The sequence below is a fragment of the Xenopus tropicalis genome, chromosome 9 (genome assembly GCF_000004195.4).
Source record: "Xenopus tropicalis strain Nigerian chromosome 9, UCB_Xtro_10.0, whole genome shotgun sequence".
Lineage (NCBI taxonomy): Eukaryota > Metazoa > Chordata > Amphibia > Anura > Pipidae > Xenopus > Xenopus tropicalis.
In genome coordinates, this window is record NC_030685.2 from 32,193,264 (window position 1) to 32,207,339 (window position 14,076).

Consider the following 14,076-nt stretch of genomic DNA (forward strand, 5'->3'; position numbering starts at 1 on the left):
AGCAGATAACAGATAAGCTCTGTAGAATATAATGGGGTTTTATCGATTATCTGCTATGTAACCTGTGCCTTTTCTCCTTTAAATGGCTGCCCCCATGGCTACACAGCAGCTTTGTTTATATAAACTGTAGTAGTTTTTCTATTGCAAACACACCAGTTGTACCAGTGCAGGCAATAGTAGACTATATTGTAATTACTTTTATACACTTTCATTTTTTGGTGTTACCGTTCCTTTAAATAGGGAATTCAGGCATGAGGAATTCAGGTAAAGGATCTGTTATCCGGAAAACCCATTATGAAGAAAGATCAGATTACAGAAAGGCCATCTCCCATAGACTCCATTTTAAACAAATGATTCTAATTTTTAGAAATGATTCCCTTTTTCTCTGTAATAATAAAACAATACTTTGTACTTGATCCCAACTAAGATATAATTAATCCTTACTGGAGGCAAAACAATCCTATTTTTTTATTTAATGTTTGAATGTTTTTTTAGTAAAGTTAAAGCATGAAGATCCAAACTACTGAAAGATCCCTTATCCGGAAGACCCCAGGTCCCGAGCATTCTGGATATCAGATCCCATACCTGTACATTACTAAGGAAACTTTCTTCCGCTTTGATTTAAGTTTTCTAAGATTCTTTTATAGACCTATTCTTCACTCTTCCATCCAGTAATTAGTAGCGTTTGCCTTGGCCTGGGTTCTTATCCCTTTTGTATGATCCTATGGCCTTTGGATACAATGTGAACTTTATGATATGCATTCATATTACTAGAAATGGCTGCACCTCTGATCCTAAAAATTTTGTTTTTAAGTGATCATCAATTATAAAAATAAATTTAGCTGCGTAACATAACGTAATGCACCCAGTTAGGGGCGAAATACCAAAAATCCATCTATGTTTATGGATTCCTGAAGTTTTAACACTGCCAAAAAGAATTAATTCATTTTTTTTTGCTGTATTTGTATATCTCTCTGGCGCCTTTATTGGAGCTCCCCATAGATCTGCTGTGTTTCATATAAGGGATGGATGTGTTCTAATGGTCCCTGCCAGAAGCACAGAAAGAGGGAGATAGCCCCCCTGCTCAGCCTGGAAGTGGAACAGATGGGGGGGGGGGACTTGTACGGTTTTTGGAGAAATTTCCAATAAATTAGCCAAAACACAACATTTTTAAGCATATTCCTATTATTCCTATTTAAAAGAGTATAATGCACTGGCACATTCTTGTTTTTTTACACAATTTGTCCCCTTTAATGTTTGAATCATTTTTTGCAGATATGATACAGGTATGGGACCCCTTATCCGGAAACCCATATCTAGAAAGCTCCGAATTACGGAAAGCCTGTCTCCCATAGACTCCATTTTAATCAAATAATTCAGAATTTTAAAACTGATTTCCTTTCCTCTGTAATAATAAAACAGTACCTTGTACTTGATCCCAACTAAGATATAAATAATCATTATTGGATGCAAAACAATCCTATTGGGTTTAATTAATGTTTTGTTGATTTTTTCATTAGACTTAAAGTATGGAGATCCAAATTACGGAAAGACCCCTTAACCGGAATACCCTTGGTCCCGAGCATTCTGGATAACGGGTCCTATACCTATATTCCAAATTATGGAAAGATCTTTTATCCTAAAAACCCCAGATCCCAAAGCACTCTGGATAATAGACCCGGGTTACACTGGGTTCCTTTTGTTAGAAAATGTATGCACGGCACCCAATTTATACTACTCAAGCTAAAATAAATGCTAACTAAACATGTATTACATACTAATACTCAAACATTTATATTCAATGAAAATGTATTCTCTGACTGAATACATTCCCCTTTTACAAGGAATATATGTTTATATATAGAGGATTCAAAGGGGGTTTTTACAGGGACTTCAGAAGGGTTTTTGCCTTCTATGGATGAGATAGCAGTTAGGCAGCTTATATATATAGGCATTTAAGGTTGAACTTGATGGACGTGTGTCATTTTTTAACCCAATTTACTATGTTACTAAATAACTTGCGAAGATGAAAAACAATAAAAGTTCACCAGGTTTAAGCAGTTCAGAATTCCCCTACGTGTTGATTTTTAGACAAAAAAATGAATAAATGAATTAAAATAGTTGTCAATTCTACCTCAGTCCAAACTGGCCATTACTATGCTCCTACTGATTTGTTTAGTGAACATCATCAGTGAATTACTCAGTGCCGTCTCTCTATAATCTGCCTGTCCTTATAGTAACTGCGCTCTTGCCATGTTGACAAAGTTAACTTGACCTTGTATTATATACTGTGACATGCCGTTCATATTTCCAATCCAATTATTCAGTCCTGTCCTTGTAATTTAAATGATCCATTCCTTTAATTTGTCAGGCTGCCTTGGTCTGATCCAACTAACAGTGCTTGGTGTGGTGGAGCAAAGCAATAGAAGAAATCAGGGCTGGTGTATTACTTATCCCCCACTCCAGCATTCTCAATACCCAATGGCAAGTGTAGAAAATATAGATCCGTGCACCAACAGATATTTATTATTCAGGGACATAGAATTCAAATTCTCTAAGCAATACTCGTTTAATTTCTCTGTGGTGTGTCATGGGGGGAACACGTTTCCAGTTCGACAGAAAGGGAAGATGCTGCCAGCAAGAAAGAATATTTTGATCACATCTGTTCTCCCTGTGAGGACTGCTGTAATCAAAACATTTCATATGTCATATACCTTAGGCAATGTCTTCCTTTACAAGATAGCATTCCCTAAGACTTATTTATTAATGTACCTTTTTATCCTTTATTGGGATGCATAATTAAAAAACCTAGTCCCAAAGCTTTGGTGGAAGATTTCATGTGCAGTCATTGCATGAAGCAACCTGTTGGATTCATATAGTCCAGAGGCCCCCCCCCTGCAGGGCTCAGTAAGGGTTTAATGCTTCTGACAAAAAACAGAAAAAAACTATAGGTTAATGAGCATGCTAAACACCACAATGTGTTTTCTCTCAGTGTATTAGTATCTGTTCTTCATAAACTGTTTTCCATTAAACACATGGCTTCTATATAATGCCTTGAAACTCCCATATACTAAACCCATATAATACTCCCATATACTACTCCTAAGCCCATTAGTGCTCCAGCACTTTTGCCTATCTGCTTGCAAATAAGCCCCATACTGTACATAGACTTGTTGATAACAGTTTGGATGACTATCATGGTACATTCCAAACTATGAACTTACCTTTCTCTGTGGGGCTGCTTTATGAACATAGGCATGAAATTGCAGCTGGTAATAGCAACCAATGAGCAGGACCTAAACTAGGGGTAGACAGAAGAAGCATGTGCCTAGGGCACAACAAAGGGGGGGGGCGCTGAGCACGTACCTCTTCGCCTATCCCTAGTTCAGCTTTCTAAATCTGCCTCACTGCCTGTCGATGCATAATGGCTGAGATGAACTCCCCCCATAACTCATTGCTTCAGACATGCATCACAACCCCCCCCCCCCACTCCTCAGCAGACCTCTTCTTGCAGTCATTACTTCACTGTGGCTGTGGGAGGGGGCAATCAAGGGCAGGGGGAATGCGTTGGGTGCCCCTGATGCTGGGCCTGGCACTGCCAATGAGCAATTCTTTTGGAGAAGTCTTCTACAAGTTAGAAAATAAAAGCAAAGATCTGACTGGTTGCTACTGGCAACTACACTCGGGTGCCTATGTTAGTTAATAAGCCCTTATATGTATTCTTTTGTCTATATTTTAATGTAGCACTGAACATTCTATCAATGCATTTGAAGCACAGACAATGAATTCATTTATAAGCCTGTGAAGGTACAAATCATTAGCATCCAATGAATATTACCCCTCTTATCAACTCTGCTCCCTCACTGGTGGGAATGGGGTTGTATCTTGGGCGCACTGACAGCTTTTTATATCAGTTTTTGTTTTGCAATTAATTTTATTAAGTAATTTTAAGAACAGAAGCATTTGATCAGCACTGGTATAAAACGGTACATGTATTCACACAATGAATACATGCATATTTGCTTATTCATTCGCCTTTTCCAATGAAAGCCTGAAATCCATATTCCTTGTCTCTGTGTACGTCTTAAAGAAAGGGGCAGAATGTACAAACATAACTGTGTGTCCATCCAGGGAGGATCTGTATGAATGTTTCTAGAAAGGGAACGTGGGAGAATGGTGTGTTATATTCTCCTTGTGGAAATTGTGGTCTGGTTTGATGCGTGGTCTGCCATACCCAACCTTAGCCAGAGAGGTGTGTAGTGAGCCATTCTACCCACACTGCCTCAAATTTAGCTGGGCATCCTCTTTTTAAGTATGTTAACTGATATAGGGGGATGTTGTTATTTATCATTGTAGTCCATTGCTCTTTTGTGGGGGCCTAGGGTAGCTTCCATTGAATGGCAATTAAGTTTTCAGCATATAAAATAAAGTGCTGAAAGAATGGCATGGGTTTTCCGGGATTGAGTTATAATCTCTACCTGGTTTAGGAGCATGGGCAAAGGTTCCATCTGCATTGGGATAGAAACATTTGAGCATTCCCTGGAATTGTAGGGAAAATTCTATTCAATCTATGAGGCGTGAAATATGTCCTATCTAGGTATAAAACTGAATCATTTTATCCCTTACATTTATTAGGGAGTCATGAACTGTTTCTAAATCATCCTCCCACATCCCTCAGGAGTCAGGGAAGGGATGTCTCTTGCCCACTTTACACATAATTTAGGGAGTACTGATTTACCTGGGGCATTAAAAAGTCCATAAAGCTGTGAGAGTGGTTTTAGTAGGCCAGGGTGTGTATTTATTCCTCTAGCCGATTGGACGTTGTTTCTATATGAACATGGGGAAGTTGAGTGTTGACAGCATGTTTTAGTTGTAGGAAGCGAAATAGAATTTTTTTTGGTGGGTTAAATTTTGATATAAGTTTGTCAAAGGGTAATAGTTGTCCTTGTTCTATCCCATACTCAATATATGTCACATTGTAGTGAGTCCAGATCCTAGTGTCTGGAATAGCTTTTAAGTGTGAAAGTGTGGGATTGTGCCATAGTGAAGGTAGAGCAGTAATTTGGGCTTGTAGCAAATGTTTTTATGCCCGTCTCACTTGTTAGGGCTTTCATGGGGGGTGTATCATTCTTATTAGGACCTAGTCCTCTATATAAGAGTTTTTCAAGTACTTCAGATGAACCAATATGTAGTGATGAGCGAGATATTTGTATAAAGTCGCCGTGGGTTAATGTCGGTGGAACGACCCGGCATGAAACCAGTTGGTCAACAGAGACTAGTTTATGAATTACTTGATTAAGGTGAGGGACAAGGATTTTTTTATTTTTTTGATATTGCTTCTTGTATTTCCTGTTCGGTAATGTATTGATCTAGGAGTTCTGCCTCCTGCATTTCAAGGGTAAGTAATGATACAGCTTGTAAATAATCACAGATTTTACTGGGGGTGTCCCGCAGCTTGGTAGTATATAGTTGTTTATAGTAGGTGGCAAAAGTGGAGTTAATAGAGTCTGGAGATGTAATTAAGTTGCCAAGTGAGTTTAGAATTGCAGGGATATTAGTATTGGCACGGTCCATTTTGGTTAAAAGTGCAAAGAGGTTAGTTTGGTGATATAAGGATTTCTTACATTTTATACCAGTTTTTTATATGATACACAAAAACTCTTGGGTTTATTTAATATTTTTGTTTGGGCTGCAGGATATAAAAGAGCTGAATAGAGTGCAGAGACGTGCAACTAAACTGGTAACGGGAATGGATGACTGAAACTATGAGGAAAGACTGTGGGCTTGTGTCTCAGGGGAAAAGGCACTTCTCAGGGGCATGATTGCTGTTTACAAGTACATTAGAGGCCCTTCAAAAAAAAGTATCCAAAGCTTTCTTAAACTATATAAACTATAATATCCAAGGCTTTAGTGATGTTAAGATCTACAGTCAGTTAATATAGGTATTGGTATATACAGTTTATATATGTGAGTGTATAGATGTTTATGTATGTGATACATGCAGCATCGGACTGGGGTGTGTGGGGCCCACCAAGGCTGCCATCTCAGGGCCCCCCGCTGACTGACCACCCAACCTCCCTCTAAGTGCACGTACATTATACTTAACTATGTTCTGTTCAGCGGGGCTGCTCCAAAGCTTTGGATCAGGTATAGAGGCCGGGGCCCTCTAGGTTTTTTCCCAGGTGTCCCGCCAGCCCAGTCCAACCCTGGACTTTTGCCTGTTTTTTCAACCCAAATGAACTATGTGACTACTGTATGTACTCCCAAGGCCAAATGCAAACAATCATGTATTTTGTTTGGTTTCAAAATATGAGGACACCTTTAGTGCACCCCTGCTCTGTTTAAAAAATTACTAGTGGGAAGCACAATTTCCCATTTAGCCATGATTTTATACAAGAGTAGTAACCAGTTCCTTTCCAACTTTTGTCATGTGAGCCCTGTGCTGGCCAATAAATATTATTAACGCCAGTGAAGCAGGCTGTAAAAAATGTTGTTATATCTATGCAAATATTTTACTACAGTAGAACGCTAAGGGACACATTTATGATTGACCGAGCACCTAAAAGCCACTGAAGATTTTTCTTTGTAACAAAAGCCTGTTTAGTAAAACAAATTATGGAATTTGGTAAGCTTTTTTGGCACGAAACCCAGCGTGAGTTAGTAAACTCACATGGGGTTTACTTTGTGATTGCTCAAGCCAGAAGGCTCAAACAGTTATACAGGTATCGGACCCCTTATCCGGAAACCCGTTATCCAGAAAGCTCTGAATTACGGAATGCCCGTCTCCCATAGACTCCATTTTAATCAAATAATTCAAAATTTTAAAACTGATTTCCTTTTTCTATGTAGAAATAAAACAGAACCTTTTAATTGATCCCAACTAAGATATAATTAATCCTTATTGGATGCAAAACAATACTATTGGGTTTAATTAATGTTTTATTGATTTTTTTGTAGACTTAAGGTACTGAGATCCAAATTACGGAAAGACCCCTTATCTGGAATACCCTTGGTCCCGAGCATTCTGGATAATGGGTCCCATACCTGTACATCAAGCCCCCTCTTTATCAGTAAAAAATGAGTGAAGAACTAGCCAGATCAATGACTTTGTGACTTTGTTGGCTTGTTTAATTTATAGTGCATTGTATCAGATCATGGCTTGTATTTTGTAACTTGTAGTATCAATCAAAACAAGTTGCGTTTTGTTTGCTATTTACAACTGCATTAGGGTTCAAGAGAACAAAGAGTGGGAAATTTAGTGTCCCTTCCAATCCTACAATGTAACTACCATGCAGATTTGCATTTCATACTTTATGCAGAAAGGCCCATGCAGACTTTGCAATAGCAAGGTTTATGGTTTGGTAGCACATGGAATACTAATGAGCAGCATTATGGGTGATATTATGGTAAGCAGAAAATTAAATGATGAAGGTGATGACTCTAGTGATTTGTCTCAGGTAACACAAAATGTCACTGGGCAGAGATCATAGTAGCACCAATATAGTTAAATACAAATGAAGGTGACAGCATACATTTACAGTATATGTGAAGTCTATTAGTCTGAGCTGTATGGAGAATAGAGTGGCCTCATGTATCTTTGATTTGCCTTAACAAAGTGACTTGGTAATGTAGGAAATCGCCCTATTAGAATGAGAAAAAAACATACGCTTAGAAATATATTTCTATACATTTCTAAATATATTTCTAACTTACATTATGAAATAATTGACGTAAATCTTTTTACCTGTTTCAATAATCTGCAGACCTTGTATCATCATACCTCAGTCTTTGCCATGACTTACTGTACGTGGCTTTAGAAATAACCAGACTGAATACTTTTTTACCATGAATAGCCCCAAAACAATGGACTGGGTCTGCCAACAGGCTGATTCACTAAATGTCATTACAGGACATACTGGGATTAAAATGATTGTCTCTATTTTAAATTTTTTGAAAAACCCCAGGGAGAAGTGCAAGAGCACTAAGGAGTGGAAAAAGATCCCCGGGTTTTGGAACAGAAGCAGGTAAGTAAGTAAGTGCAAAAAAATGGCAGATAGTCTAACCTGTTCTATCTCATTTCCTTATAAAAACAGTACCTGGTTGTCAAATATAGTGAAAAGTGATGTTGAAATCCCCCTTACATTTTGGAAATAAGACATTTTTGATAAACATGTACTGACACTGCTTACCAGTCATTGCCCCACAGGGCTTCCACTATAATGATGTGGTTTTGTTATATGTTTAACCCCATCTTCTATTAACAGTTAGGTGGCATTACATAGGGGGCTGTAGGTTTAAGGATCTGCAATAGGAATAGGGGTAAGCAAGACAAGTTTCTTTAAATGTCTCTATTACAGTCCTGGTCCTGAAAAGTAATTTGCTACATTCAAATTTCTAATGTACATTTGTTTAGCATTTCTATGGAAAGGAGTTTTTATATTTGTTTAATAAGGGTCACAAAACTTCTCTTTCTTGCATTAATTTCTCAACGAGGCAAGTAAACTGATTTCTTCATGTTAAGGCAAATTTCCTCCATTTAATGTATATTAAGTTTTAGCCCACACATAGAGCCTTGTGGGCAGGGATTTCTCCCAAGGGCCCAGAATGAGTCATTTTAACTGTTTACTACCTTGCTTAATGTTTGTTCCAAAGCGCTGTGTTCTTATTGTTAAATCAGTTCCTGTGATCTCAGTACCAGTCCCTCCAACTGCAAAATGCATTAAAGGATATTGATCTTCAAAAAGCACAGAAGCATAGAACTGGCTATTCTAATACCACCAGTGGATGCTAGCAGCCATACCTCAGCTGACCCTGGTATATTTCCAACTTTTATGGCTTTTTTGGACATATATCTTTGTGTAAAATACCTTGCAGTTACAGTAAATCAAGTACACCTAACTTAATACATTTTTATGAGGAAGAAAAATACTGCCGGCTATGCCTGAATCGCTGTCACTAACAGTTGTGTATTCTGAAATATGTCTAATACAGCAATGGCAGCCTCATTGAGGAATCTACCCTAGAACGTTTTGTTCTATAAATGCATATAGTTCCATATTAGGGTACAGCTCATTCCTAAAATATATTTTTGATGTATGTGATGAACTCTGGATTGTATTGCTGAACCTTCCTGAGGAAGAGAACTTCCCTTTCTGTCTTCTTACAGTGGTGCCTCAAACATAGCACCTTAGCCACACATCAGTCTTTTGAGGGGTATCTAAAGTCTCTTTTTCAGAAATCATGTGCTATCAGACATTAAATTAGTCAAATCTAATTGACTCACTACATACAGAGTTACCATGTTAACACCATGTTATCTCCCACAATAAGAGGATTCACATGATTTCACATGACAAACATAAGCCTAAAGGTCCCCAAACACTATAAGATCCGCTCACTTGGCGACATCGCCTACGGGTGGGAGATATCGGGTAGCAAGTAGCTAAAAAAAAAAATAATCAGATCTTTTGGCCCTGGGGCCAAACGATAGATTACATTTGCGGCCATGGGGCAGTTGTTTCGGGGACTGCATCAACGACCCAATGCGGTCCCCGATCCGACTGGATTTTCTAACCTGGCCGATCGATATCTGGCCAATTTCAGGCCAGATATCGGTCGGCCAGGCCGCTCGGTTCTGCCCATACATGGGCCGATTAGCTGCCGAATTGGTCCAAGGGACCGATATCGGCAGCTACTATCGGCCCGTGTATTGGGACCTTAAGAGGCAAAAGATCTTGAGGAATTACAGGTATGACTACTCAACTTAGCATTACTGTCAGGTTTCCTGGGTATAATCTGGGAAATCGGTTGATTGAAACTTGCTAGTTTAGTTTTTGTTTAGTTAACTGGTTGATCTGCTCAACTTTAGAAAACACAGAAGCTTAAGGTTCACTGTGTTATGAGCAGATGTACAATATAGCAATATAAAAAATTGTCAGCTTTGGACTAGCATTGAGTTGATTCTGTCCCATGTGGCTTTGCCGCAAAATTCACGATACGTGGCTATCGTGTGTCTTTTATTTTGACGCGCAATTTTTTTACATTCACAACTTTTTTGGCGTGCAAATTTTTGTGCCCATTTTGCAAAAATATCTGCCAGTGGAGAAATACAGAAATTCACAGTGAATCCATGCCTGCCGAAAAATGTTGCTCATCACTACCTAGGGACTTATTGGCCGCTCCACAGAACCTGACACTTTGTCCCTACTCAGACCCGACAGTTCCAGAAAGAATAGGGTGTTACCGAAACCTTTGTATCAATGCTAATGAGGTATAGACGCATTATTTATTTGTAATATTGTTGTCTACTGCATACTAAGGGTAGATAATAGTAAATGGAATGAGCACATATATAGGGAAAATGTGGCCAGAAGAGCAACGGAAGAAGTTGTTTATAAAGCAGCAGTTAAATTCTTGCTTGCAATAATAGCTTGGGACTTTAAACATAATTTATGCTGTATTCAGTTCTTAACTATTGCGGCAAATTAAAGAGTCAAATGACAGCTTTGGCGACATTAAAGCTGTTATGAGTGATTTTTTTTTCTATATGAAATACTTTTTACAATTCCCCGAGCATGCTGACATTTCTTTATAGGTCTAGAAAGCTGCTTTATGGATTTGTAAGCTTTAATGTTTTAACTGCAGGGAAGGATAAATCAAGAGGCCGAGGATTACTAACAATCTTGAGCATTTAATATTTTCAGAACTCGGCCTGCCGTACATGCACCTTTCCTCTGAATTCATTACAGATATAAACTGCTGGTGCATGAACAAGCTTAATGCTGAGTTTCGAAGTTTATGATTATTCTAGTCATGTTTACTGCACTTTTTTTTTCTTCGTTTCTACAACTTCTGCGGTACAGTTTCAAAAAGCTTTTAGCTAAATTCAATATCCTGTGTGTGCCGCATAACTTCAGAAAACATAAAACACAATATATCTCTCCGCAGAGTCTTTCTAGATTTCAGCGATCATAGCAGGCTTCTAGAAAATAAATGCAACTTTGCACCCCTCTGTTTTGACAATAAATATATATGTAAGGGTGAAAAATATTTCCTTTTTTTTCTTTTGTTCTGTACCTTAAAGTAAAAACTTTTATTGCCAGACCATTTTTGAAAAGCCCTTCATTCCTCTGCACCTCACTACATCTATTCTCTTGCGTCTCCATATATTCCTGGTCGACTCCGTTGCTCCTCTCAAAGCTACCTCTTGGTTGTATCCCCCCATTACTACTATTATTTTTCTCACCTTAAATCTTTCTGCATTGCTAACCATGACATTGGGATGCCATCCCTGAATTCCTCCAGGTAGAATCCTCCATCAGTCTCTTGAGAAATAAATTCACAGATTACCTTTTAGAGCACTTGTATAACTCCTGAGCCACTTCTGGAACCAGTGTAGTGTCAACCATTGTAACCTGCAGCACTTTATATCCTTTTGTGTCTCTATGTTACCCTCCCACTCAGATTGTAAGCTCTACGAGATGGGAATTTCCTTCCTGTGTCTCTTTGACACTTTTATCTTGAATGTAACTGTACTTTGTATTTATTTGTTTTAATTATTGTATTGACCCCTGTTTGTTCTGTTAACTTATTGTTCTGCTGTACAGAGCTGTGTACATAAGTAATGCTATATAAATAAAAATATACATACATACATAAACAAAAAGAAAGAGGGAGTGCTCCCAAAATGTAAAATCAATTAAATAGCTTTATTCAATAAAAGTAATGCTCTTACAAGCGTTAGAAGTAAATCATAATATCCCAACGCGTTTCTTTGTAAATACGACTTCCTCAGATGCCTCGCAGCTGTCCCTGAGGCACCCAAAGGGCTTGGCCAGCTATGTAAAGGGGGTTTGTGCCCTGCACAGACAACACTACCACGCAGACCCTTGGAGTCTAATCTCAGTTGACTTTGATGCAATTATGGACATTTCTTACTACAGCTTGAGGATGATCAATTGGGTTTGTAGTATTAATGTATCTGTACACAGACTTTGAAGTGCCCCTTTATTTTTTTGTTTGTATACATACTTACATACATAAATACATACATACTTACATACATACCATATATCCATTTTCATTCACCATCCCTTTTGCTATTATCCCTTTGCTTGTTTAGCTATAATCTTACATAGGAATTAGTATTGGTATGAAATTATGAGATCTCATAAGAAACTCACTGTGCTGTTTATTTAGACTTTGTGCTCCATGCCAAGCCGTTCAGATTTATTACAAGCAGACACTTTTATTGGAAGAACAGACACCACAAATCTTCCGAAGACTAATAGAGTTACTGAAATCTTCCAAGTTGGAATGTACAGGGAAATGTGCAGTGGGCTATACAGTAGCTAATGTATCTATTACACACACTGGTAATTAGGGAAAGGACGTCATAGCTTCATTGGTCAATAGCAATATTTAAATACAGGTATGAGACCTTTTATTAAGAATGCTTGGGACCTGGGGTTTTACAGATAAGGGGTCTTTCTATAATTTAAATCTCAAAACCTTAAGTCTGCTAAAACTAATTTCAACATGAAATGAACCCAGTAGGATTGCTTTGCCTCCAATAAAGATTCATTATATTTTAGTTTGAATCAAGTAAAGGTACTGTTTTATTATTACAAAGAAAAACAAAATCATTTTTTAAAATTTGAATTATTTAATTAAAATGGAGTCTATGGGAAGATGGCCTTCCTGTAATTCAGAGCTTTCTAGATAGAGGGTGTCTGTATAATGGATCCCATACCAGTATACTATTAATGTAGACATATATCAGTTACATGCCTACATTTATGCTAAAGGCTAGAAATGAGCTTGTTATTATTTTGACAAAATATTTGTTTTAGGAATTGAAACATTTTAAAAACTGTAATTCCTCTGTAAAACAAAAATAACTTGGTTCTTTGTTGATAAGGAGAGAACATCCCATCCATTAATAAATATTCAGATGGAATATTTGGGCACTTTGCTTTGTTTTACCTTTGATTTTCCCGCTGAAAGCGTGTGTGTTTGTTTGACAAGATACAGCATGTTGGTAGTGTTTTATTTTTCTTCATTTTGCCTGGGATTCTATTATATTTATATATATTATTTTTCTGTGCCACAAAATGCTCTGTGTACTGCACTGTTTAGTGCATAAAGTTTTCATCGTATCAGTGACTAACAGTGTGTTTTATTTGGTTGCACCAGTAATATTATTATCAGTTATCACTGGTACAAAAAGAAAAGAGCTTTAAAGGGGGGCAAGTGGCTTCCAAAGCAGGTGCTTATTTTTAAATTCCTGGCTTGGAGATGCAACCAAACCAAGTTTTGGTTGCATAAAAAAGTTATACTGCCAGAGTCTCCAGTAGGCTGCCAGTCTACACTGGGCTACCAGATAACCAATCACAGCTCTTATTGGGTACCCCTTAGTAATGTTCATGCATTTAATATATTTAAATGTTGTTCACAGGGAAAAAAAGTTTGGGGACTCCTGGGAGTTTGGATACGCCACTGTTAATCTTCCAAATGTAAGGCAGCTCCTGGTCCACTTGTGCTGCACCTCCCGGCCTGCACAGCGCCACTATGTTTGTGGTAGGAGATGGGCCAGGGAGGGTGGACTACAATACAGTGGACCCCCCTGTTGCCCAGGCACCCCCACGACCACAAGGTCTGCTGTATAGGTAGATACCACTGCTTGTACCTTTTATTTACCTGGAAGATCTACATTGATGCATTGCCATTAGGTTTTAAAACTCAAATGCACAATTGCTTTTGAACCACTTTATGATATAAGAGTAGAATAGTTTTGCAAGATCCACCTCTCCATCTGGCTATGGTTTAGGAAGGTGTACGTGCTAAGGGACTAATGGACTCGGACCCAGGTGCGTCTCATTTATCCTTTCTTTGCTTTCTAAATTCCACTCCTTTTTTCTAATTCCTTATCTAACCTTGCATTACACTATTACTCCTTTATCTAATCCAGTATACATAATCATGGAACAATGTAGACAAACTTGCATATTTTTCCATGATTTTTAAACACAATGTGATCCATCAGATTTTTACTGTTTGGCATCTGTATACACTTGT